Source organism: Electrona antarctica (genome assembly GCF_951216825.1).
Source record: "Electrona antarctica genome assembly, chromosome: 15".
NCBI lineage: Eukaryota > Metazoa > Chordata > Actinopteri > Myctophiformes > Myctophidae > Electrona > Electrona antarctica.
The window spans coordinates 2,841,540-2,863,358 of NC_136796.1; the positions used below are offsets into that span (position 1 = coordinate 2,841,540).

The window sequence follows — 21,819 nt, forward strand, 5'->3', positions numbered from 1 at the left end:
AAAGTCTGCCTCCCGTCCGCCTCAATTTAAACAGAAATGTGCTTTGGATAAAAGTGATACATAAATGCACCATTTACAATGACGCAGCATTTTATACAGCCGGTTCCATGTTTTCCCGATCTCAACCCTGTCTGCATGCACAGTACTGCTTCAATGTCAACCCTGTCTGCATGCACAGGACTGCTTCAATGTCAACCCTGTCTGCATGCACAGGACTGCTTCAATGTCAACCCTGTCTGCATGCACAGGACTGCTTCAATGTCAACCCTGTCTGCATGCACAGGACTGCTTCAATGTCAACCCTGTCTGCATGCACAGGACTGCTACAATGTCAACCCTGTCTGCATTCACAGGACTGCTTCAATGTCAACCCTGTCTGCATGCACAGGACTGCTTCAATGTCAACCCTGTCTGCATGCACAGGACTGCTTCAATGTCAACCCTGTCTGCATGCACAGGACTGCTTCAATGTCAACCCTGTCTGCATGCGCAGTACTGCTTCAATGTCAACCCTGTCTGCATGCACAGTACTGCTTCAATGTCAACCCTGTCTGCATGCACAGGACTGCTTCAATGTCAACCCTGTCTGTATGCACAGTACTGCTTCAATGTCAACCCTGTCTGCATGCGCAGTCAGTACTGCTTCAATGTCAACCCTGTCTGCATGCACAGGACTGCTTCAATGTCAGCCCTGTCTGTATGCACAGTACTGCTTCAATGTCAACCCTGTCTGCATGCACAGTACTGCTTCAATGTCAACCCTGTCTACATGCACAGTACTGCTTCAATGTCAACCCTGTCTGCATGCACAGGACTGCTTCAATGTCAACCCTGTCTGCATGCACAGGACTGCTTCAATGTCAACCCTGTCTGCATGCACAGGACTGCTTCAATGTCAACCCTGTCTGCATGCGCAGTACTGCTTCAATGTCAACCCTGTCTGCATGCACAGGACTGCTTCAATGTCAACCCTGTCTGCATGCGCAGTCAGTACTGCTTCAATGTCAACCCTGTCTGCATGCGCAGTCAGTACTGCTTCAATGTCAACCCTGTCTGCTGCACAGTACTGCTTCAATGTCAACCCTGTCTGCATGCGCAGTCAGTACTGCTTCAATGTCAACCCTGTATGCATGCACAGGACTGCTTCAATGTCAACCCTGTCTGCATGCACAGGACTGCTTCAATGTCAACCCTGTCTGCATGCACAGGACTGCTTCAATGTCAACCCTGTCTGCATGCACAGGACTGCTTCAATGTCAACCCTGTCTGCATGCACAGGACTGCTTCAATGTCAACCCTGTCTGCATGCACAGGACTGCTTCCGTAAGATTGCATTGGGAAAACATGCTGACTTCAGTGTTGTCCCTGAACGCGTTCAATGAACGATCGTTCACGAACATGTTCATATTTTGGGTGAACGTGAATGTACTGTATTTCTGTTTGATGAACGTCATTGTGAACGCGTTCATTTCTGCCGTGTGTGAACGTCACTTTCTCACGTTCAACTTCGTTCAAGAGTGAGTGTTTCCATAGAGCCTTCCAGGCGAAATCCCCACTAAGACACACCCTAAACAGGCCTTAATATCTAACAGAAAACCATCAATAAGTCCTTATGCGACACAATTTAACTAATCGTTCTCAACCGTACAATTTCACTGGAGCGCGCAGCACGCAATGAAAATGGCTGATCTACAAGCTCACAACGTGTTGCGTCCGCGACACGTTGTGAGCTTGTAGATCAGCAATTTTCAGCACGCGGAGATATGCAGGCTGTGAGAACTGAACTGAGAGCCTTCACAATAAAAGCATGCAGCTTTCACAAGTTGGCCCATAAGAATTCTGTGGCACTTTTGCAAAAGAGCTATTTTTTCCAAAATGTAAAAAAAGAAGGAATTATTTTGGGTAATGGAGAAATTGTAAAAGTTGTAACTTTATTAATCCCAAAGTTATTCCCAATAGGAATAAAGTCTGCGGTTCTATGGCTATGGGCTGCGGCAATAATTTAGAAAAACTAAAAGAAAAGAAAAGAAAAGCGAAAATAACTAAAATAGTTCATTTTGTGGAACCATGAACTTTAGTTCAAAATGTTGAATGATGAACTATGAACTGAACTAGTTCATTTTTAAATGTTTGAACTGTGAACTGAACTAGTTCATAAAAGAGATGAACTTTCCCAACACATGGCTGACTTCATAAGCAATTTAAACGCTCGTTTCAACCCGTCACTTAGATGTTCTTGGCCGCTAAGAAATAAAACATCTGAGAGCATACTGTAGGTTATGACATTTCTTTTATAATATTGGGGAAAATCAAACTAGTCTTCATTTCACACCTTCTACTGATGGTTGAAATCTATGATATCTAAATGTCGATCTTCCTGTTATTCTAGTGGTGTTGACCCGAGGGTCACGACCCCTCGGGGGGTCGCCAAATTATTTTGGGGGGTCCCCAAATTATTTATTACAACTGAATGGCTGGGAAATGGAAATGAAGTGTTTACATAGTACACATAGTACATGCATAAACTTTCCTTAATGATTATATCTGGTTTCAGTATTCATTTATGATATATTTTCTCTATTATTAAGGTTATTTTTGCAGTTTGTATTGGGGGTGGGGAAGCGGGGCGGGGCGGGGGTCGCGAGACATGGCCAAAGCATCCCTGGGGGTCCCCAGCCAAAAAGGTTGAGAACCCCTGGTCTATTCCACAATACTGTTTATGTCTGGATAACTATAGATAGGAGATGTTTTAGTTAACTTCCATGACAGTGAACTAGGTAGCTTTTGTTTTGATCATCTCTTATTTAATCTGCATTTACAGACTTGTTGGCTGTGAGCTCAGTAAGACAGGTGTTGAAGTGGTGTCTTCAGCTCTCAGCTCTAATCCTTCCCATTTGAGAGAATTGGACCTCAGTGAAAACGACCTGCAGGACTCAGGACTAGTGGAGCTGCTCTGTGCTTCACTGAAGAGCCCACACTGTAGACTGGAAGTTCTAAAGTAAGATACATTTATCACATTTATTATGATCACTTCTGTTTTATTATGTACTGTATTATGTGAATATAATATGAATGCTGTGGTGAGAATGTATTAATCCATTCTTGGTGGGAACCCCTTTTGGTGTTTTATACTTTAGCTATTGAAAAATAGCAGATCTACAAGTTCATAGCGCGGCACGGAGTGCCACGCTATGAGCTTGTAGGTCTGCTATTTTTGAAAAATCGTGAACATGTGGCACAAATCTTTGAATATATATTCTCAGGGCGAACATTTTTAACTCAAATCTTTGCTTCTGGGGGGGCATGTTTTCAGATGGGGGTCGGCGGCCTATTACATATCATTTTTTGGGTCCTTGACGTGAAATACTGTAGTTTGAGAACCACTGACATAGAAATATAGGTTTTTCAGAAATGTTCAGATTTAGAAGACATTTTGTAGAATCGGCCTCAGGGTTAATAAGCTTGATATTGAATAATTAATATCCCTTTAAGGCAAATGTACAGGCTACTTTGACATACATAGTTGCACACCGAAAATAGCTGATCTACAAGCTCACTGTCTCCAAATGTCTTAATGCTCAGGGTGGGATCTATGTTGGTTCTCTGCTCTACATGTAAAGTGTCTTGACACAACTTGTTGTGAGTTGACACTTTAATACAATTTAACTGAATTGAATCACAGAGCGTCGGAGACGCAGCACTTGTGAGCTTGTAGATCGGCTATTTTCGACGTTCAATCCCTTGTAGCTACGCCACAGTTATCGAGCTTTACCGTGCTACCCATGAATACATAATCAATAGTCTGCATCTACCTACTGTACCAATCAATTATCATTCTATTAGTCTAGGTCTGTGGTTCTCAAACTGAGGGTCTGGACCCCCAAGGGGGTCCCCAGAGGATTAGCATAATGTGCAGCATTGTTTTCTCACTGAACAGTAGACAAACCGTCAGTATAAGTTACAGTATACAGTATACAGTATACAGACTATCTGCACATTTCTAAAGCACCCACACCAAAGGGTTGGGTCGGGACAAAGTGTTTTTAAGATAAACCACACCAATGCAACTTGGTGTGCAACTCATTGTGGTTGATAAAATAAATAAAAAGTACGGAAGAAAGAGGCAAACATTGTGACAATAGCCGATCTACAAGCTCACTGCAAGGCTTTGTGAGCTTGTAGTTTGGCTAGTTTCACAAAATGTATCTGTGGAGCCGAGCAGCGTTGTGAGCTTGTAGATTTGTAATATTTTCGCATTCATCTAATGCCTACAATTCCGATTGCTTCTAAGGGGAGGAGGGGGGGGGGGGGGGTCCCCAGTTCAAATATGATTACGGTATGTTGGGGGCCAGGGTTTGTTTTAATTGAACTAAAGCATCCAGGTGTGAAGGCACCCTAAGTGGGACAAGAGAGTCCTTTAATAGATGCTGGAAGCAGGTTCTAAATCCAGGAATAATGCATATTTAAACCCATGTGTTATTTATTAATTCATTTATTCATGTATGTTTCCATCTGGTGTTTCAGCCTGGCTCACTGCTTCCTGTCAGAGAGATGCTGTGAAGCTCTGGCCTCAGCTGTCAGCTCTAATCCCTCCCTAAGAGAGTTGGACCTGAGCCTCAACGTGGTGAATGATTCAGTCCTGGAGAACTGCAAGTGAGTAGACTTGGGCTGTGTCCATGTTGGACAGTGCAGTGTTTCCCTTAACAGTGTATTCACTCTGACACGACGTCACAAAGCATGCAGAGAGAACAATGCAGTGCCTCAAAGAAACTGGAAATATTAACCTAGCATTTGTACTCAAAACTAAACAACAACAAAAAACTAAATCTAATAACAAGACATATCCAATATGTGATAGTTTCTGACCGAGGCTAAGTCATATGAAAGCTGGGAATCATATCTTCAAATGTATATATTGGTTGTTCAGTTTGAGTTGACCCACCAGTTTTGGAGATATGGCTTATAGAGTAATGTCTTGCAGAAAACGAGTTGAGAAAACATGCTTGAAATGTTCACTTCTGTGGACTAACATTACACCTATAGCTACATATTTCAGCTCTGACATTTATTTCAGACATGCTCTAGTATGTGAATAGTGACAGTCTGCCTCTTTTAACTCATTTTGGATAAAAAAAAAAGAACATTGATGCATTGTTGTTCTACTTCCTACAGAGTGAAACACTGTAGTGTCAGCTAGTGGAGACGTTGTGTTAGACAGTTAGACATTGATGCATTGTTGTTCTACTTCCTACAGAGTGAAACATGGAGGAGAAGATTGGCTTAATTCTACACTCATTTCAAAACGTGAGTATCTGTCTGTTTGTGTCAATATCACACATTAACATTTATACACTGTTGTATACTTGGTTGATGTTGTCCTGAAAACTCTTGTGCTCTCTACTCTCTGCTCTTGGCCTGGTCCTTAACACCATCAAGATAAGGTCATGTGGTTTGACAGAAACAATGGGCCTCATTCACTAACCTGGTCGTAAACAACATGTATTTCGTCTATATTGGCATAAGTTCAGTTCTGACGTGCGATGCATGAAAGGTGGTGCAGAGCCGTGATGTGTGCAGATCACAGGTGGATCTCGTTTTTGTTTGAAAGTCACAAGTGATCTCCCGTGTCGATCATTGGCATCGTTCCACGCTCCATTTAACAACATACAAGACAACCAGAAATATAAATCACACGTGTGTGAACTGAGCGGTGCAACTATACATGTATTGTTACAGTTACTGTACTGCACTGTGCTCTGTACTGTATTGTAGTGTACTGTGCTCTATGCTGTACTTAGTAAATAGTTACCGTGTGTTACTATGCGGGGGTCCCTGGGGGGTCCCCAGAACAACCAGACCTCCAGGAACGCACCCAGGGGGCCGGCTCAGTTCTGGCGAGCCTTCCCACGTCTGAAACGGTCGAGAAATGAGAGAGTTACCGTGTTGCAGCTTTCCGTGCTCGGACAGATAGACAGGTACACAGAGAGACAGACAGGTACACAGAGAGACAGACAGGTACACAGAGAGACAGACAGGTATACAGAGAGACAGACAGGTACACAGAGAGACAGACAGGTACACAGAGAGACAGACAGGTACACAGAGAGACAGACAGGTACACAGAGAGACAGACAGGTATACAGAGAGACAGACAGGTACACAGAGAGACAGACAGGTACACAGAGAGACAGACAGGTACACAGAGAGACAGACAGGTACACAGAGAGACAGACAGGTATACAGAGAGACAGACAGGTACACAGAGAGACAGACAGGTACACAGAGAGACAGACAGGTACACATAGAGACAGACAGGTACACATAGAGACAGACAGGTACACAGAGAGACAGAAAGGTACACAGAGAGACAGACAGGTACACAGAGAGAAAGACAGGTATACAGAGAGACAGACAGGTACACAGAGAGACAGACAGGTACACAGAGAGACAGACAGGTACACAGAGAGACAGACAGGTACACAGAGAGACAGACAGGTACACATAGAGACAGACAGGTACACAGAGAGACAGACAGGTACACAGAGAGACAGACAGGTACACCGAGAGACAGACAGGTACACATAGAGACAGACAGGTACACAGAGAGACAGACAGGTACACAGAGAGACAGACAGGTACACAGAGAGACAGACAGGTACACAGAGAGACAGACACGTACACAGAGAGACAGACAGGTACATAGCTGTGTAATGGAGAGGAGGCACCGCTCATAAAACTACAGCTCTGAGATTTCAACGCGTGTGTAATAAAGTGGAAAATATTGTGAAAATAGCAGATCTACAAGCTCACAATGCCTCAAACTAAATGTAATGCCTATACAATTCCAAGGGCTTGTCAATGTGGGGGTTCAATTATTATGGGGGTCCCCAGTTCAAATATGATTATTTTGGGGGTCTCCAGTTCAAATATGATTATTTTGGGGGTCCCCAGTTCAAATTATTATTCTGGGGGGTCCCCAGTTCAAATATGACTATTTTGGGGGTTCCCCAGTTCAAACATGACTATTTTAGGGGGTCCCCAGTTGAAATATGATTATTTTCGGGGGTCCTCAGTTCAAATAAAATCACACTGTGTGGAGACTTTAAGACATTCTGCCCCCTGGTGGTTGGACTCTAACACTTCACCCGACAGTGACGATCTTCTCTATTACATTTTAAATGTATCGAGACTTAATTTAGTCGACTAATTAGACTAAATAATGTACAACTGACTAAAATAGGACTAAAACTAAATGGTATGTTATTCAAAAGACTAAATCAGAATGTGTTGTCAAAATTAACACTGCATTAGTTTGTAGATCAGTGTGTGTGTGTGTGTGTGTGTGTGTGTGTGTGTGTGTGTGTGTGTGTGTGTGTGTGTGTGTGTGTGTGTGTGTGTGTGTGTGTGTGTGTGTGTGTGTGTGTGTGTGTGTGTGTGTGTGTGTGTGTGTGTGTCAGTCAGTGAATGATGTATTTAATGTGTACTGTGTTGTTTTCTCATCAGATTTCCAGCGTCTCACACTGGACACAAACACAGCACACTGTGACCTCTCTCTGTCTGAGGACAACAGGAAGGTCACACGGGGGTCACAGAGGTCAGGGGGTCAGCGTCCTCCTGATCATCCAGACAGGTTTGATGTCCGTGAACAGGTTCTGAGTTCACAGAGTGTGACTGGATGCTGTTCCTGGGAGGTAGAGTGCAGTGGATTGGTTTATATAGCAGTGGCTGACGGAACAATCAGCAGGAAAGGAGATGGTGACTGTTGGTTTGGAGAGAATGAGAAGTCCTGGAGTCTGTCCTGTTATAGTGGTTTCAGGTACTATGTCAGACACAACGGACAGAGGACTGACCTCCCTGTCAGACCCTCTACAGGCTCCAACAGAGTATCAGTGTATGTGGACCGTCCCGCTGGGACTCTGTCCTTCTACACAGTGTGCTCTGACTCACTGAGACACCTGTACACCTTCCAGACCACACCCACTGGACCTCTCTATGCTGGGTTCAGGTTAGACTCCCCCTCCTCCTCAGTGTGTCTGTGTGAGCAGAGATAGAGTCTCTATGTGAGGGTGACATCATCAGGTCGCCATGGTTACTCAACATGTTTGAGTGAGTGCAGGTTGTCATGGTTACCACCGTCGCCACGGGGTACCGGCCACCGGCCTAGTGTTACATCATGGACTCCATATTTGGGCATGAGTGACTCGCCATGACATCACGGTGACATCATCGTGATGATGTAATAAGCAGCACAGTGACATCATTGTGATGATGTAATAATCAGAGCAGGGACATCACCATTACAGCTCCTGGACGTTGTCATGTCAACACCCCCCAAGCATTTGACCTTTGACCCCGGACCCCCGTTAGATCAGATTTGTGTCGTTAAAAATGTTACAAACTGTACAATAATGCATTGTGAGCTTGTAGATCTGCTATTTTCAAATATCAAAGAAATACATGGTTAATATTTGATCATTTAGCTTCTAGGACCCCCTGGAACCCCCTCAAGGACCCCCGGGGGACCCTGGACCACACTTTGAAGAACCAGTTAGTGTTGATTTAGTCGACTAAAACATTGACGGAAAATGTTTGTGGACTACTTTTTTTCCACTGAGGAAGACTAACATGACTAAAACTAAGACTAAAATACTGACAATGTCAACAAATAAAACCTAGACTAAATGTTAGGGTGGAGAAGAGATCCAGTAGAACTAAAAGACAAGTCATTCTATGCTTGGTTGCATGCTGAAAATAGCAGATCTACAAGTGCAGTGTAGATCGGCTACATTCAGCAAATCAACCATTACGACGCCACCAAGGCCCACCGAAATACATTTTAGTCGACTACAATCATATCATTAGTCGACTTAAACTAGACTAACACTAAAACATTTCAGATGACTAGAATAATGACTAAAACTAAATGAAGCTTCATTCCAAAGACTAAAATGACAAAAAAAAAATCTAAATTTGCTGTCAAAATAAAACAAAAGAACCAGTTTAAACACGTTAACCCTTTATATACACACTGGCTATTTGAAAACAGCAGATCTACAAGTTCACAATGCGTTGCCATGCATATATATTTTTTTTATATATATTTCAGAAAATGGTAACACAAATCTTGTGTGGGGGTACCTGTGGGGGTCACTGGCACAACTATGTTCAAATGACCTTTGACCTGGTAGACGGGGATATTCTTTGACCTTTGACCTGGTAGACGGGGAGAGTATTTGACCATTGACCTGGTAGACGGGGAGAGTCTTTGACCATTGACCTGGTAGACGGGGAGAGTCTTTGACCTTTGACCTGGTAGACGGGGAGAGTCTTTGACCTTTGACCTGGTAGACGGGGAGAGTCTTTGACCTTTGACCTGGTAGACGGGGAGAGTCTTTGACCTTTGACCTGGTAGACGGGGAGAGTCTTTGACCTTTGACCTGGTAGACGGGGAGAGTCTTTGACCTTTGACCTGGTAGACGGGGAGTCTTTGACCTTTGACCTGGTAGACGGGGAGAGTCTTTGACCTTTGACCTGGTAGACGGGGAGAGTCTTTGACTGTAACTGCTGGGTCTCAGTGTGGAGGCTGCAGCAGAGCTCAGTGTGGAGGCTGCAGCAGAGCTCAGTGTGGAGGCTGCAGCAGAGCTCAGTGTGGAGGCTGCAGCAGAGCTCAGTGTGGAGGCTGCAGCAGAGCTCAGTGTGGAGGCTGCAGCAAAGCTCAGTGTGGAGGCTGCAGCAGAGCTCAGTGTGGAGGCTGCAGCAGAGCTCAGTGTGGAGGCTGCAGCAGAGCTCAGTGTGGAGGCTGCAGCAGTGTGGAGGCTGCAGCAGAGCTCAGTGTGGAGGCTGCAGCAGAGCTCAGTGTGGAGGCTGCAGCAGAGCTCAGTGTGGAGGCTGCAGCAGAGCTCAGTGTGGAGGCTGCAGCAGAGCTCAGTGTGGAGGCTGCAGCAGAGCAGGTTGTTTCTGGACTTCACCTTCGCTGCCGTTCCCTCTTAGGTGTTCCTTGAAGGACAGGGTTCTGTCGAGGGTCACACCGAGGTGGGTTGGATTAGAGGCAGCTTTATCTTGAGTCCACTCAGATGATGTTCAGTTCTCTGGCAGCTTTAGCGTTGTGGAGATGGAATACGTTGGAAACTGGTTTTGTTGGGCTTGGTTTTAGGCGCCAGGTTTTGCAGAACTGGTCCAGTCTTGTAAAGGTCTTTGGTGAGCACCTGTTCCGGTTGGTCAAGGTCTGGTGGTTTGGAATGCCAGACAGATGTCGTCTGCATAGAGGAATGTTGCAGGATTTGGTGGATGGTGGGTCGTTTTGTGTAGAGGTTGAACAGGGTTGGAGCTCTAGAACTGAGCCCTGCGGGACTCCATTTATCTGTGTTCTCCGTGCGCTCGTGTTCTGTCCGAGGTGAACTCTGAACCTCCGGTTGGTCAGCAGAGCTTGAATTACTGCCATTGTCCAGCAGGGAGCGTCCTTTGTTTCACTATGAGGTCTTTGTGAGTTTCACTATGAGGTCTTTGTACCAGACGGTATCATAGACAGATATGACACCCCCCCCCCCCCCCCCCCCACACACACACACACACACACACACACACACACACACAGCTCCACTGCCATCTAGACCAACTCCCTCCAGCTGACTTCACCGTCCAACCAGCCTGGAGAAAGGAATGGGAGTCCAAGGAGGTCCCAAACAAACACCTGGGCCCTTTCTGAAACCAGTCCCTTGACTTGAAGTGCTCTCAGGAGGTTCCCTCGTCAGAAAGTGCCCCTCCAGCTGAAACAAGTTCCCTTGATTAGGGTGCTGGGTATACAAAACTGTTTGGAAATACACTCGCCCTCCTTGTGCAGAAACAGGAAACAGACACCATTCGTTGCCATGGTTACCAATCATCACGCAATTGTGTTACCTGTTATTTTGTTTGTACAGTTATATTGCATTGCATCGTGTATGTTTGTGACATGTGGATTTCATTAATATGGAAAAAGGAAATACAGCGTGACTGTCAAAAATGACATGTCATATACATCCATGGTGTTTATAAATCATTGTGTTAAAAATTGTTGTGTGGTTTCATAACTTTCATTTATAGTTTTTTCACGGTGGGGTAAATAAAGAGCCCTTGTGAACATCAGTTGGAGCATTGTCTATTCTGCATCAGATGACGATTGTTTAGGAGGAGTTTATTTATCATTTATTTGTGGTGGTTCTTACATTTGTAGGTCTTGGTTTCCATGCGGACACAGAGCAGGGCTGCACAAGGCAATGGAGTCTAGATCGGCACAGACTCGTTCTTGAGGGCTTTATAAGCCACTTCCACTCAAGGCTGCTTGGTTTCGGACGACACTTAATATGGCGCAGCCTCGCGAGGGCAAGTGTGTAGAGCGAGTGGCGAGGAGCTGGTTTCAGAAAGGGGGCTGGTGTCAGACCCCAACCAACAGGACCCTGGCACCACCCTCAATAGATTCATAGATCCAACCAACAGGACCCTGGCTCCACCCTCAATAGATTCATAGATCCAACCAACAGGTCCCTGGCACCACCCCCAATAGATTCATAGATCCATGCAACAGGTCCCTGGCACCACCCTCAATAGATTCATAGATCCAACCAACAGGACCCTGGCACCACCCTCAATATATACATAGATCCAACCAACAGGTCCCTGGCACCACCCTCAATAGATTCATAGATCCATGCAACAGGTCCCTGGCAACACCCTCAATAGATTCATAGATCCATGCAACATGTCCCTGTTCACTCTCTCTGCTCTCCTATATTAAATGTATATCATTTTATCACAACAATGTACAATCTGGAATCCATTCCTTACAATACATTTCACCAATGTGTTTGTAAAGGTGTCTAGTAACAAACAAACGTGTAAAACAAAAGCTTCGTCATTTGGGTTAATATTGACTGTAGAAAAGTAATGGTTTTCCTCTAATGACTGTAACTGATTTATGAACGGCAGTAATGCCCGATGTCCTCAGACACTTTCATTAGTGTTCAATCTTTGTATAATATTTGTATATTTGTATATTTGATATTTTTATATATTGGCCAAATGTATTGACATTGTTAATAGATACTGATATCTTTTATCTATCCAGTCTGTAATCACACCTTGGGTGTGACTGTGAGGTGATGATTAGTGATGGTGTGCACCTGCACAACGTCACCACTCCTTCAAAAGAGACTTGACTCCCACAACTCCTCACACTGAAGAAGGCTGTTCGCCCAAACGTTTGTCCCCATGAAATAGAGAAATAAACCTGCTTGAATGTGTTTCTTGGTGTGTGAGACCTCTCTACTTTTTATGATGTTGATTTAAGCTGGCAACGCACCATAAGTCAGAGCACGGTGATCACAAGAACGTTTTCTAAAACAAATTCTTGCAATGATTTCAATGTGTTTGTAAAGGTGTCTAGTAACAAACTAACGTGTAAAACAAATTATTGCAATGATTTCAGAATCATGAGAAAAGGTTGACTAGACTTCATGTCTGCTCTCCTACTGCTGTGAACATGTTGTTGACTAGACTTCATGTCTGCTCTCCTACTGCTGTGAACATGTTGTTGACTAGACTTCATGTCTGCTCTCCTACTGCTGTGAACATGTTGTTGACTAGACTTCATGTCTGCTCTCCTACTGCTGTGAACATGTTGTTGACTAGACTTCATGTCTGCTCTCCTACTGCTGTGAACATGTTGTTGACTAGACTTCATGTCTGCTCTCCTACTGCTGTGAACATGTTGTTGACTAGACTTCATGTCTGCTCTCCTACTGCTGTGAACATGTTGTTGACTAGACTTCATGTCTGCTCTCCTACTGCTGTGAACATGTTGTTGACTAGACTTCATGTCTGCTCTCCTACTGCTGTGAACATGTTGTTGACTAGACTTCATGTCTGCTCTCCTACTGCTGTGAACATGTTGTTGACTAGACTTCATGTCTGCTCTCCTACTGCTGTGAACATGTTGTTGACTAGACTTCATGTCAATCACTCTGGATTCACACATCTACTAAATGTGTTGTTAATTAACTCAAATCAATCATTGTTTATATATCGATTCATTATTAGATAATTATTTCCTAACTCGTTCCATTATTGTGTTTTCATTGAATATCCATTTGATATCGGTGTAGAAGTCATAATGTTATTGTATGATCATGTGTAGAAGTCATAATGTTATTGTATGATCATGTGTAGAAGTCATAATGTTATTGTATGATCATGTGTAGAAGTCATAATGTTATTGTATGATCATGTGTAGAAGTCATAATGTTATTGTATGATCATGTGTAGAAGTCATAATGTTATTGTATGATCATGTGTAGAAGTCATAATGTTATTGTATGATCATGTGTAGAAGTCATAATTGTTTAATAAAGTGATTGTTGACAGTCTGTCGTTGTTCCTGTGTATTAATATTCATAGTGTTGTCATGACAACAACATGGCCACAGCTCATTGGTCATGTATAATAACTGTGTTGGGTCTATTATTTGATATATAAACCCACAGTGTCTTTACATTACAACTACAAGGCTAGCAGCACAAAGTAAAAGTTGCAGCATATAATGATGCATTGAGGTTGCTGCTGAGGGTACCAAGATGGCACAGTGCCAGCCAGCTGATGGTGAACTTGGGGCTTCCTACCTGTCAAGGCCTTCTAAGAAACTTAATGTATAAATATAAATATAATATCTATTTATTGTGTATTGTCATCTTGTATGTGATCTGGACCCCGAGTCTGGAATAAACATTGGATACAATATCTCTGCTGTCAGGAGGAAACCTCTCAACTCCATATCTCTGCTGTCAGGAGGAAACCTCTCAACTCCATATCTCTGCTGTCAGGAGGAAACCTCTCAACTCCATATCTCTGCTGTCAGGAGGAAACCTCTTAACTCCATATCTCTGCTGTCAGGAGGAAACCTCTCAACTCCATATCTCTGCTGTCAGGAGGAAACCTCTTAACTCCATATCTCTGCTGTCAGGAGGAAACCTCTCAACTCCATATCTCTGCTGTCAGGAGGAAACCTCTTAACTCCATATCTCTGCTGTCAGGAGGAAACCTCTCAACTCCATATATCTGCTGTCAGGAGGAAACCTCTCAACTCCATATCTCTGCTGTCAGGAGGAAACCTCTTAACTCCATATCTCTGCTGTCAGGAGGAAACCTCTCAACTCCATATCTCTGCTGTCAGGAGGAAACCTCTCAACTCCATATCTCTGCTGTCAGGAGGAAACCTCTCAACTCCATATCTCTGCTGTCAGGAGGAAACCTCTCAACTCCATATCTCTGCTGTCAGGAGGAAACCTCTCAACTCCAAAACCTCTCAACTCCAAAACCTTCATTTTTCAGGAAATGGAAAAACAAATGTTACGTTTTTTTCAGAAATTGAAGAAAACCTTATATTTTTGAAACAAAGCAATACTGCCTCATGATTGGAATTCTTTATTTGGAACCCCGTGAGATACAATATCTCGTTTCCGAGAAGAGGGTCCATCAAAGTTGGTATTGTGACTTTGTATATTATCAGAAACTTGCATGTGTCATTATATTATCACCACTTTACCCGAATACAGGTGGAGTTAGGTGGTTTTCTCTGTCATTGATAGTTCTTATCAATGACAGAAAATAATACCTAAAATACATTCATATACATATAAACATATAGTAGAATACAGCTTGTTAAAATACATTCATATACATATAAACATATAGTAGAATACAGCTTGTTAAAATACATTCATATACATATAAACATATAGTAGAATACAGCTTGTTAAAATACATTCATATACATATAAACATATAGTAGAATTCAGCTTGTTAAAATATACATTCATATACATATAAACATATAGTAGAATTCAGCTTGTTAAAATACATTCATATACTATAAACATATAGTAGAATTCAGCTTGTTAAAATACATTCATATACATATAAACATATAGTAGAATTCAGCTTGTTAAAATACATTCATATACTATAAACATATAGTAGAATTCAGCTTGTTAAAATACATTCATATACTATAAACATATAGTAGAATTCAGCTTGTTAAAATACATTCATATACTATAAACATATAGTAGAATTCAGCTTGTTAAAATACATTCATATACATATAAACATATAGTAGAATACAGCTTGTTAAAATACATTCATAAAAACTATAATACAGCTTGTTATTTAACCTCTTAAAGCGTCTAAACTGGACCTGAGTTGTCTCTGTACTTTTTTTTCTGTCTACACCAAATGTTGGCAGAAATCCTCGTCCTACAGCTTGTAGATCTGCTATTTCTGGCTGAAGGTTCCCCCCAGAATAGAGGGTATGCGTATGACATCATCATCATACCCAGAAGTTATGTGGGAACGCCTACTGAGTGGCAAAAACTACTTTCTGGCCTGATTGACAGCCCATACATCCAATCAGAAAAGTCCTATCTGATTGACAGCCCATACATCCACACAAAAAAGTCCTATCTGATTGACAGCCCATACATCCAAACAGAAAAGTCCTGATTGACAGCCCATACATCCAATCAGAAAAGTCCTGTCTGATTGACAGCCCATAGAGCCACACGGGGACTACACATTTCACGCCCCCAAATGAGACAGCGTCCCCACTTCTGGTCCGTTAGAACGGTGTACTGCAGGCCAGCCCATAGGAGTCCATTGAAATTCAACAGTAGTTAGCCTACTTTTAAAATGTAACAAAATGAACTGAAGACTATATTGATTTAAATAAAAATATGTTTCCAAATGTATGAAGTGTCTTTGTCAACATATATTGTTGTTTTCTCAATACAGGATGTATTTCACATTTAATTTACCACTTGAATGAGTTACCCATAATGTTAACGGAGCAGAGGGGAGACGGCAGACAGAGAACCTGTCGCTTTTAAGGGACGTCACTGCCTTTACGAGGCTACGAGCGCCGACTTTGAAGAGTGGAATTCTCAATAATGAATCCCGATCCTGACTGACTTTGTTCATTCATGTCTATATTTGGAACATGTCACAGGCTTACTAATATGTTCTACCTACCACGGAGCTCCGACGGTGTGTTTTACCGCTGTCAACTTGTTTAATTAACTTGGCTGAATAGTTGGGAAAATAACCCAGCTAAATGGAGGAGTGACATCCTGACATTTACAACTAGTGAATTCTATTAATAATTAGTCTTGCACGATGCCGTTTAGATCATTTTCAACTTTCAAATACATATATAAAACGAAACACAACAAATATATCTGGGTATTGAAAACCTCAAGGGATGCGACCGTGACGTATATACCGTGCGCCCACTTTGACTTTGAGATTTACAAATTTAATGCTAGCACTTTTCACAAACTGATGGAGTATATTATAGTACATTGTGGGTTGTATATTGAGATGGCAGGTAGCCTATGTGACATTGAAAAGGACAAATCAAACATATGATTCAGCTTGTTAAAATACATTCATATACATATAAACATATAGTAGAATACTATAGAGGTCTTGGAATGACCTACAGACCAGACTCAAACTGGACCCTGGTCTTAATGACCTACAGACCAGACTCAAACTGGACCCTGGTCTTAATGACCTACAGACCAGACTCAAACTGGACCCTGGTCTTAATGACCTACAGACCAGACTCAAACTGGACCCTGGTCTTAATGACCTACAGACCAGACTCAAACTGGACCCTGGTCTTAATGACCTACAGACCAGACTCAAACTGGACCCTGGTCTTAATGACCTGCAGACCAGACTCAAACTGGACCCTGGTCTTAATGAGCTACAGACCAGACTCAAACTGGACCCTGGTCTTAATGACCTACAGACCAGACTCAAACTGGACCCTGGTCTTAATGACCTACAGACCAGACTCAAACTGGACCCTGGTCTTAATGACCTGCAGACCAGACTCAAACTGGACCCTGGTCTTAATGACCTACAGACCAGACTCAAACTGGACCCTGGTCTTAATGACCTACAGACCAGACTCAAACTGGACCCTGGTCTTGGAATGACCTACAGACCAGACTCAAACTGGCTGCTGTGATTCCCCTAGTGAGCTTTAAAAGGATTGCCATCATGGGCACACTTCCCATACACTGCTCCTGCTTTGACGTATAGCAAATGTCTGCTTGCTTTTTAGTCTACTAGCAATTTTCCGTTGCTTAGTTTTTATTTTATTAGTCCTGGCCGCGTTAATAGGCGTTCCTGTTCTCCCTTTGAGCTTCGGTAGTGGGTTCTGTATTTATGAGCGTTGTATGTCTGTCCTGTTTTTTGTTGTGTATTTTTTTTGTTATTGGCAGAGCTGTGTCACTTATTTTGCCTCTTGTCTTGGCCAGTTCACACTTTTAAAAGAGACTTCAGTCTCAATGTGGTTTTTACTGGTTAAATAAAGGTTAAAAAACACCCCACTTTGGGAACCACTGGTGTAGGGTACTGCGCCTGCCTTGGGCAAATACTTTGATTGTATTTATAATATCAAGATGGCTAGATCTATCATCACATGGTATAGGCCAGTGGTTCCCAAAGTGGGGTCCGGGGACCCCCAGGGGTACCTGAGGGAGTTCCAGGGGGTCCCCAGCTAAATGATAGTTTGGAACCACCGTATGGGGTCTGTAACTCAGAGAGTGTACAAATGGAACCAAATGGACCCGTCAGAGTTAAATTAACATTGATTTTACTAAATAAATTGGGGGTCCCAGAGATAGAAATGCCATTAAATGGGGGGTCCGTAGACTAATGCATGTCAAACTGGGGGTCCTTGAAATTAAAATGGTTGAGAATCACTGTTAGAGCCGTACGAATCTTCTCTTATGGGGGTCCCTGGTATGTCTTTTCAAATGGGGGTCCGCGGGGCTAATTAGTGTCTATTTGGGGGTCCTTGGTGTGAAACAGTTTGGGGAACCACCGGTAGGCCTATAGGATAGCCCCTTTCTGGACCCTTGAACCACCGGTAGGCCTATAGGATAGCCCCTTTCTGGACCCTTGAACCACCGGTAGGCCTATAGGATAGCCCCTTTCTGGACCCTTGAACCACCGGTAGGCCTATAGGATAGCCCCTTTCTGGACCCTTGAACCACCGGTAGGCCTATAGGATAGCCCCTTTCTGGACCCTTGAACCACCGGTAGGCCTATAGGATAGCCCCTTTCTGGACCCTTGAACCACCGGTAGGCCTATAGGATAGAACCACCGGTAGGCCTATAGGATAGCCCCTTTCAGGACCCTTGAACCACCGGTAGGCCTATAGGATAGCCCCTTTCTGGACCCTTGAACCACCGGTAGGCCTATAGGATAGCCCCTTTCAGGACCCTTGAACCACCGGTAGGCCTATAGGATAGCCCCTTTCTGGACCCTTGAACCACCGGTAGGCCTATAGGATAGCCCCTTTCTGGACCCTTGAACCACCGGTAGGCCTATAGGATAGCCCCTTTCTGGACCCTTGTTTTATATTTGGGACAAACAAACAGGGGTCCTGAAAGGGGATAATTATTTCACAACAAAAAAATACAAGTAGCCTCTGTAGCATCATGATAACCACCAGGATATATAACCCAGTGTCAGTGTGTTTACATTCTGATTCGGAACTGAATAAGAAAGCAGAATATGATACTAAAACAATCTCAGCTTACTTCTAGCCTAGCTCTGGTTTGATTGATTGATTGAAAGTATTTATTAACAGTTTCCAGAATTTCAGTACATTTCAAGCACAACTCAATACACAGACTGTTAACTGTGAGTGGACGACCCCATAAAGCATTACACTTGTTTACAAGAGGGTCCACCTTGTTCAATTCATCAAAACATTTAGAGACGTACAAATAGCCTAGACACTTCTATAGCCTATAGACAAAGAACAGAACAGGAATTCCTCATAAAAGGAGGTAAAAAGGGAAAGGTTTTACGGGGACCAGTCAGCAAAGTGCATTAGGCTATGGACCAGAGATACTTTTATAGCCTATATGTTCTTATTCTGAAAGCCTAGCCTGTACTCACGGTATGGTTATGGTGACAGTCTGACAGACGTAATGTTTGGCCTGGCAGACAGACCGCATGGTGACTTATTTATCCAAAATAAATCAAATAACTTCTTTCCGCCAACAACACGTGTCTATTCAACAAGAACATAATATATGGACCTTATTATAATTACAATAACCTGAAATGAAAATAAGCTACACTATAAAGTGAAACGTCAGAGATAAGAAGAAAACTGTTGGAAATGAACGAGAACAGTACATAAGCCATAAGGTGTCTTTGTTGTTGTTGTTGCAGCTTCTAATGCGCCAGCTGTCAATAATACATTAATTGTAACCAACTCTGTTTTGTTTTCTATGGCTTGTTGTCACCATGACGTCACACTACAGTGCACTATATATCTTCGCACGGAACATTTATAGGAAATCCATGTCTGCTACCAAAACAATAAAAATAAAGAGTGTATTGAGTTATAGTTTCAGTAGAACAGTAGGACCTATAGGCTATAGCCCTTACATGTCATCTAAGAATACATAATGAATGCTTCATAATGTCACAATGCTAAAGAAGAAAGCATATGAGAACAAGAACATAATATTACTCACAACTCGCTGCTGTTTCATTGAATAGTTCCTTCAGAAGTCATGTTCTCAATGCAGTCAACTCTCTATTGGCTAAACGCTAAAGCATCACTGAAAGAGGGTTAAGAGCGACACCCAGTGGACATTCTGTAGACCTACAGATGGTTGTTAAGATTTGGTCATACAATGTTTCTTAACCCATTTAGGCCTGACGTCGACATTTAAAAAAATGCCTTTTTAAAATGTATTTTTTTCTGAAAAACCTCATGTGTCTATCAGTGGTTCTCAATATTTCATTGGCCTCCGCCCCCCCATCTGGAAATATGTTGTTCCAGGGACCCCCCCCCCCCCCCCCCCCCCCAGTAGCAAAGATTTGAGTTAAAAATGTTCACTCTTAAAGAATATATATTCTGCAGCCACATTTTCACCACATTTTCCCGATTTTTCAAAAATAGCAGACCTACAAGCTCGTAGCGCTGCCTTGTAGATCTGCTAAATTATAACATAGGCTAATGTTTAAAACACCAAAAGGGGTTCCCACCCGTTATGTTGTTGCCTAGCCCAAGAGGAACAGACATGAAACTAGAAAAAGTGCCCTTCTGGGCACAGGTCTCCACCAGGAGGATAGGACTGTGTGTGATGTTTGGCAAAATGTTTAGGAGTAATATAAACATGTTTTTGTTTGTTTTTTGCAACAATTTTCTTCATTTTGTTGAGGAAATGCAGAGCCAGATCACTCATAGCATCTCTGAGGATAGATTTCTGGATGAGCAGGACATGTGCAGCATTTTGAACGAAACAGGCCACTCCTGAAAACTTTGGAAGACAATGTTAGCCAATCAGTGTAGAATCTGAGAAATCCAACAGACTCGTCTTGATCACATGACTACAGAGATCGTGTGTACCGATTTGCGTGAGATTTGGATGAAATCTGTGCAACTAACATAAGCAATGTGTTTAGCAGAAATCGGCCTCATGGTGGCGCTATAACCGGCAGATGTGGAGGGATGAAGGGAAAATGTTTTCCCATGGCCTCTAGGGAGTGCGCATACATAAGTTGTATACAGATTGATGCAGTTATAGCTAAAAACAGGAATTGGCCTGTTATAGCGCCACCATGAGGCTGATTTGGAAAATAATGAGTGGCATGTCGTCCTCGGCCTAGTGGAAATGTGCGTGTATAATTTCACGGAAATTGCACACTGTTTTTGTGATTTGTGGCATTTTGTTCGAAACGGACCATTCATGTGAGCTTTGGAAGCCAATATTAGCCAATCAGGATGGAAGATGGGAAATGGTGCAAATCCGTGTTGATCACATGATGTAGATAGTGTATACCGAATTGTGTGATGTATGGATAAAATGTGTACGGGTAATCTACAGAAATGTGTTTTGCCTAAATCGGCCTCATGGTGGCGCTATAACAGGCCGTTGAGGAATATTTGGGGCAGAGGTTCATCGTTGGCATCCATGGAGTGTGTGTGCACAGTTTGGCATGGATCGGGCCAACGGTACCGGAGATTAGCTGATAACGGACGGACGGAAGGACGGACGGAAGGAAGGAAGGACACACACACACACACACACACGGACGCAAAACATACTCTCTCCCCATGCCTTCGGCCTGGTGGAGACAACAATATTGTTGAAGAAAAGGAGTGACTTTTGGACAAAGTAATTTCGTTTTTGCTTTGATAGAATGAAGGTTTTATTTGTCACCTGATGCTCATGATACAAGTAGCCTACAGACTTTGATAGTTTAAAGAATTAAGGTTTGATTTGTCACCTGATGCTCATGATACAAGTAGCCTACAGACTTTGATAGTTTAAAGAATTCAGGTTTTATTTGTCACCTGATGCTCATGATACAAGTAGCCTACAGACTTTGATAGTTTAAAGAATGAAGGTTTTATTTGTCACCTGATGCTCATGATACAAGTAGCCTACAGACTTTGTCGGACTGTGCTAACATTACAATGTCCAAACACGGTTACTATAATAGAAACAAGGTCTAATACAAGTAGGAAATACAGATTAAATACAGATTTATGTTCTCCCCTGCATCAAAATCTCCGTTTTAAATCATGTGCTGTGATGCTGAGGCACATTTTAAGGGTGTGAACTTCTAAAGGGTCACCAAATCCTAATCTGAAAGATGCATGTTCACTTTGGAAATACCCAGATCTGCAGATCTGTTGATTTGTAGGATTTCAGATTCAGATTCACTTCATCGTCACCTAGAGCAGG

General features: G+C 42.8%; 1 protein-coding gene and 2 long non-coding RNA genes across 3 annotated transcripts in view; all 3 read left to right on the forward strand.

Annotated features, from left to right (window-relative positions):
* Window positions 1-21,819, forward strand: part of LOC306938697 (protein NLRC3-like) — a gene marked incomplete at both ends in the record, with an annotated part of 90,062 nt that overhangs the window by 5,561 nt on the left and 62,682 nt on the right. The gene's annotated exons all lie outside the window — the stretch shown is intronic.
* On the forward strand, window positions 4,526-7,752 carry LOC306938159. The gene is made up of 3 exons (XR_013791678.1): window positions 4,526-4,653; window positions 5,255-5,304; window positions 7,504-7,752. It is a non-coding gene; the product is annotated as an uncharacterized lncRNA (long non-coding RNA).
* On the forward strand, window positions 11,433-12,445 carry LOC306938158. The gene is made up of 2 exons (XR_013791677.1): window positions 11,433-11,519; window positions 11,921-12,445. It is a non-coding gene; the product is annotated as an uncharacterized lncRNA (long non-coding RNA).